This window comes from Echinops telfairi, unplaced genomic scaffold (assembly GCF_000313985.2).
Source record: "Echinops telfairi isolate 266 unplaced genomic scaffold, ASM31398v2 ScPeMD7_7410;HRSCAF=8448, whole genome shotgun sequence".
Taxonomy (NCBI): Eukaryota; Metazoa; Chordata; class Mammalia; order Afrosoricida; family Tenrecidae; genus Echinops; species Echinops telfairi.
The window spans coordinates 12918886-12924041 of NW_022111310.1; the positions used below are offsets into that span (position 1 = coordinate 12918886).

A 5156-nucleotide genomic window follows, 5' to 3' on the forward strand; every position below is an offset into this window, starting at 1 on the left:
CAACCAGACCTTGGAAGCCGGAGAAGCCACAGAGAGACCCCTGCCAGCACTGAGATGTTTCCAATGACACTGGATCCAAAGGCTTTCTACCCACTGTCCTGTGATCTTCTGCATTTGGCATCATTGCATGTGTTTCATGAGTCTGAAGAGGACTTTATAGATTGATATTGGAAATATGGGCTAATATTGGACTTATGGACTTGATCTGGACTGGGCTGGGACGTTTTCTCAATGTTCAATTGCTCTTGTATATAAATCTCTTTCTTGTACACATATGTGTGTCCATAGATTGTTTCTCTAGTCTACCCAGACTAACACAAATACCAAGAGTTTTAACACTTGGTTCCAGGCTCTGAAATACAATACAAAAGTTGACAACTTCAGTTCTTTGAAACAAAGATACATCTTTCAAAGGTCTTAGAAAATCACTGTGTGGACTGTGCTAACATATAAAGATAGTCATTAAAGAATTTTACTTGACAGATATAGATTCCAAATAGTAAAAGTATTCAGTAAAACTGGTAAATTTTTAAAAAGGAAGAAAACCAAAAGGATTTGCTGATGAGAATCAATGACAACAGCCGCTTTCAGCATGTATTACAACTCAATTTAAAGAAGGCTAAAATCAACAGGACCAATAGACATCAGCATGATAAACAGAAAAGATTTTTTTAAAATAGTACAGGTATGTTGAATATAACATAAAATTAAGTTTTATAGCTCTATGTATATCACTGTTTATTGAGCAATTACTATGCACAAACCATTTTATACAGTAGAGTATTATGGTTTAGAATCAGAAAGGCTTGTTTCAAGCTGCCACCTTAGAAGCCACTCAGGAGTGAAAAAGGGACACGTGTTTATTAAATTTTTTATTTATACAAAGATTTAAAATGTCAATTACCAGGAAGGATTCTGCCATTAGGCTAAAATACCAATTGTCCCGTCCCCAGCACATACTTTGCTTCCAGTATGAGCATCCTCCCCAGTGTATAATTAGGTGTGGCTGCTTTCCTCTTATTTGAAGCAATCTGGAAAACATTCAACCCAAGTCTAAGTAATTGAGGGAGCCAAGAATTCCTATTACAAGAATTAATTATGCCCTGAAATCACTTTATTTTCAATTTTTAAAAAACAATTCAAAAGTAATGTGTGTTGGCTATTTAAAATGAAAGGGCTAAAGGAATTCAAAAACAACAACAAAAAAAGCTCCTAAAAACCCACTGCGATGGAGTCGATTCTTCTTAGTAACTGTACAGAACACAGGAGAGGCTGTCAATCTATACAGGAGCAGACATTCTTCTCTTTCTCCCTTGAAGGGACTGGTGGGTTTGAACTGCCAACCTTGTACCTAGCAGTCCAATGCACAACCAAGTAAATCCCACAACCTTGTCTTTTGGCATAATTCTTCTGAATCTTTTTTTATTCAACTGCATGTATGAGGGAGCTTCAAAAAGTCTGTGGGAAACTTTCATTATCTTTTCATTGCATTTTTCCACAAACGTTTTAAAGCCCCCTCATATATATTCAAACACAAAGCTATACAAAATTGTGATAAAATGTTAATTCCCTTGTCATGCTAAATGGGAGCAAAAATAAGGCTAGCTAGCATACTGAGCACAAGAGTACTAGAACTTCTTCTGGGCACTAAACCAATGCCTACAACTCTGTGAGTTAAGGACCATTATCTTCATTTTATAAAGAACATAAATTTAAAGAGGTTAGTAACGTGCCCAAGGTTACAAGGCCAGGAAGTTGCTTATAGTCTTGATTATTATATTTAATCACTCCATTGTCTCTTACCTCCCAGAATTAAAATAGGAATCAGGAAAAAGATAGCACTGAACTCTGGAGAGATATAGGTATCAACAGTTTCTTAAAAGGAACAAAGGTAGCTGGTGGCAGAGCTCTGTAAACCCAATACACCAGACAGCATCTTAGTGATCTGTGTTCAAACAGGGGGCACATTAAACCGGGAGTCATAACCGAGAGTTGCCCTGACATCAGATTCCAAAGAGCACCTTGAACGAACCAGAAAAGAAAGCAGAAAAGGTATTCCCTGGGGAAGAAAGAAAATCTGATCTACTGAAGAACTCTGCTGCAGACAAAGGAACTGGGGCTGATTTGATAGTGTGTAACAAAAGGTGTCAAAAATTACAAAGCACCACAGAGCACATCCCTGCTGTCAGGAGTGTGGACTCTGATGTCAGACTGCCTGGGTTGGAAATCTGGCAGTGTGACTATGTGGTAAGTTATCTTTCTTTGACTCAGTGGTGTCATCTGTAAAATGGGGTGTAACAGCATCCACTTCAGAAAGTTACTGTGAGGAATAAACTAATTAATAAATGTACTCAGAATTGTGTCTGGTAAGCATTATTAATTGCTAGATATTATGTGTCAGAATCAATTCGATCGCAACCAGTTTATTACACTAGATGTTTAGAACCTCTGCTCTTTACTCATGTGTGGCACTATTCTTATTTTCAACTATTTATTTGATTGAACTGGACTACCGTAGTTTATTTCTATCATAATTTTTTAACATTAATCAAGTGGACTACATCTGTGGAAAGAGTCAGGGGAAAAGTTCATTATCATCCGTCAGAACAAGGCCAGGGGCTAACTGAGGAACAGACCATCAATTGCTTATATGCAAGTTTAAGATGAATTTGATAAAATTTGAAACAAGTCTTCAGGAGTCAAAGAATGACCTGAATTTTGAGACCATCTCAAGAACAGATTAAGACTAGTGACCAAAGACCAGGTGAACTGTAGGATGGCATCAAGGACATCACACAAATACAAAGCAAAAGGATGGTGATTAGGAGAGACTCTCAAAGTCACTTTTGAATATAGATAGATTACAACAAAAATAAACAATGAAATAAAGCGTGGAACAGATTTCAAAAAGCCAAGTTGATTAGTCAAAATAAAGTATTATAATGAAGTTGTGCAAAGATGAAGAGTTAGAAACCAGCAGATAAGAGCTCAGCATTTCTCAAGCTGAAAGAACTGAAGAAAAAAATCAAGCCTTGAGTTGCAATACTGAAGAATTCTATGAGCAAAAATAATGATGCATTCAAGAAAAATCAATGATGGAAGAAACTCACAGAGTCACTATATCAAATAGACCTGGTTTGTGGTAGTGGAGTAAGTCCGAGCTGCACTGAAGACACCAGTGAAAAAACAAGGTTCCAGAAATTCAGATGTTTCAATAAACTCACTCATTGGAAGATATCCATACTCACGCCTATTCCAAAGAAAGGTGGTTCAACAGAATGAGGAGATTACTGACCTATATCTTCAGTACTACATACAATTAGAATGCTCCTGGAGATAGTTTTAAAATGGTACCATCAGTACATCGACCAAAAAAAAGAAAAATTCAAGCCAGATTCAGAAGAGGATGTAGAATGAAGGATATCATTACTGAGAATACTACAGAATACTAGAAAATTGTGTGTCTACATTTTGGTGACTGTACAAAGGCATTCTATTGTGTGGTTCATAATGAATTATGAGTAAAATTGCAAAAAATGGGAATTCTAGGACACTTAATCATATTCATGGAGAATCCATACCTAGACCAGGAGGCAGTAGTTTGAGCAGAACAAGGGAATACTGAAAATTAAAACAAGTGTAGATCAGAAAAAATCAGGATTGCATCCTTTTACAGTAATTTTTTTAAACATATTTATTCAGTCAGTGTGCTGGGCAAATAATTTGAGAAGCTGGACTAAATTAAAAGCCCAGCATCAGGATTAGAGGAAAACTCATTAACAAACAACCCGTGATATGCAGATGATACAATTTTGCTAGCTTAAGTAAACAGGCCTTGAAGCATTTTTTGGTGAAGATCAGACTATAATCTTCAGTATGGATTACACCTTAAGGTAAAGAAAATTAAAATCCTCATAATTGGACCAATAGACAATATCCAGATAAATAAACAAACAAGATTACAGGGGTCGAGATTTCATTTTGCTTGAATCTACAATCAGAGCCACGAAAGCAGCGGCAAGGAAATCAAACGATGTGCTACACTGGCCAAGTCTGGTGCAAAAGACCCACTTACAGTGTTACAATGCAAAAACATCACTTTAACAACAAGTTGCACCTGCTCTAAGTCATGGTACTTTTTAAATCACCTTCTATGCATGCAGAGCCTCAGCAATGAGAAAGACGGAAGAAGAACCGATGCCTTTGAACTGTGTGGTGTTAGTGAAGAATACGGAGTATACTATGGACTGCCAGGAGAATGAACAAATCTGTCTTGGAAGAAGGACTGGCAGAATTACTCTTTAGAAGCAGTCCAGGAGAAAAACATTATGCCTGGTAACAGCAGCCAGTCAGAAGAGGAGGAAGATCCTTAATGAGAGGAATTGACACAGCGGCTGCAGCAATTGTAAGGTTGATACACTGTTTCTATTGTGCATAGAGTTGCCGAGTCAAAAATGACACAATGGCACCTAACACTAACAACTATTTAGGTAACCAGTTGGGTCAGCCCTACTTCCTTTCCCCACTGACCAGCAGTGCCCCCTCAGTCATAACGGTGCCCTATGTAACTGGATCTATTTCTGGGCTCTCAGTTGGGTTTCAGATTCACTTGTCCATCTCTGTTCTACTCACAACATTAAGAGCTTCAAATCATGCATTGGTTTCTGTTAGAGCAAGTCTAGCTATCTCGTCTTTCTTCTGACTAGTCTTGGTTCCTTGATATTTCATATAAATTTTAGTATTGCTTTTTTTAAATTGCCTTCATCAAACTATTCCCCCTCCCCAAAAAAACTCTGTTGAAAATTTCACTGAAATTACACTGAAATTTTAAACCAATAGGGAAAACTTTCATCTCTGTGTTATTGAGCCCATCTGATCATGAACACAGTACTTCTTTCCACTTCCTTAAGTCTACTTTGGTTTTCAATAAAATGTTTCAATTTTCAGTTTTTCAAATTTGGCATCTCTTTTGCTAGATATATTCCTGGAACTTTTCTGTCATAGTCAGTTTTGGTTGTAATTATTATTGTAGCTTGTATCCCTTCTAGAATTATTTTTCTACTTGTTATTAATAAAGAGAAATGTCGTGGGTTTTCTTATCCTATATTCAGCAACTCCTAATTTTAATGATTCTTTGTATTATTTTGAATTTTCTA

The 5156-nt window shown here is 36.8% G+C and overlaps 1 protein-coding gene across 1 annotated transcript in view; it reads right to left on the minus strand.

Annotated features, from left to right (window-relative positions):
* The window catches only part of CTNNAL1 (catenin alpha like 1), a 46885-nt gene that overhangs the window by 39283 nt on the left and 2446 nt on the right, over positions 1–5156 (minus strand). The window lies entirely within an intron of this gene.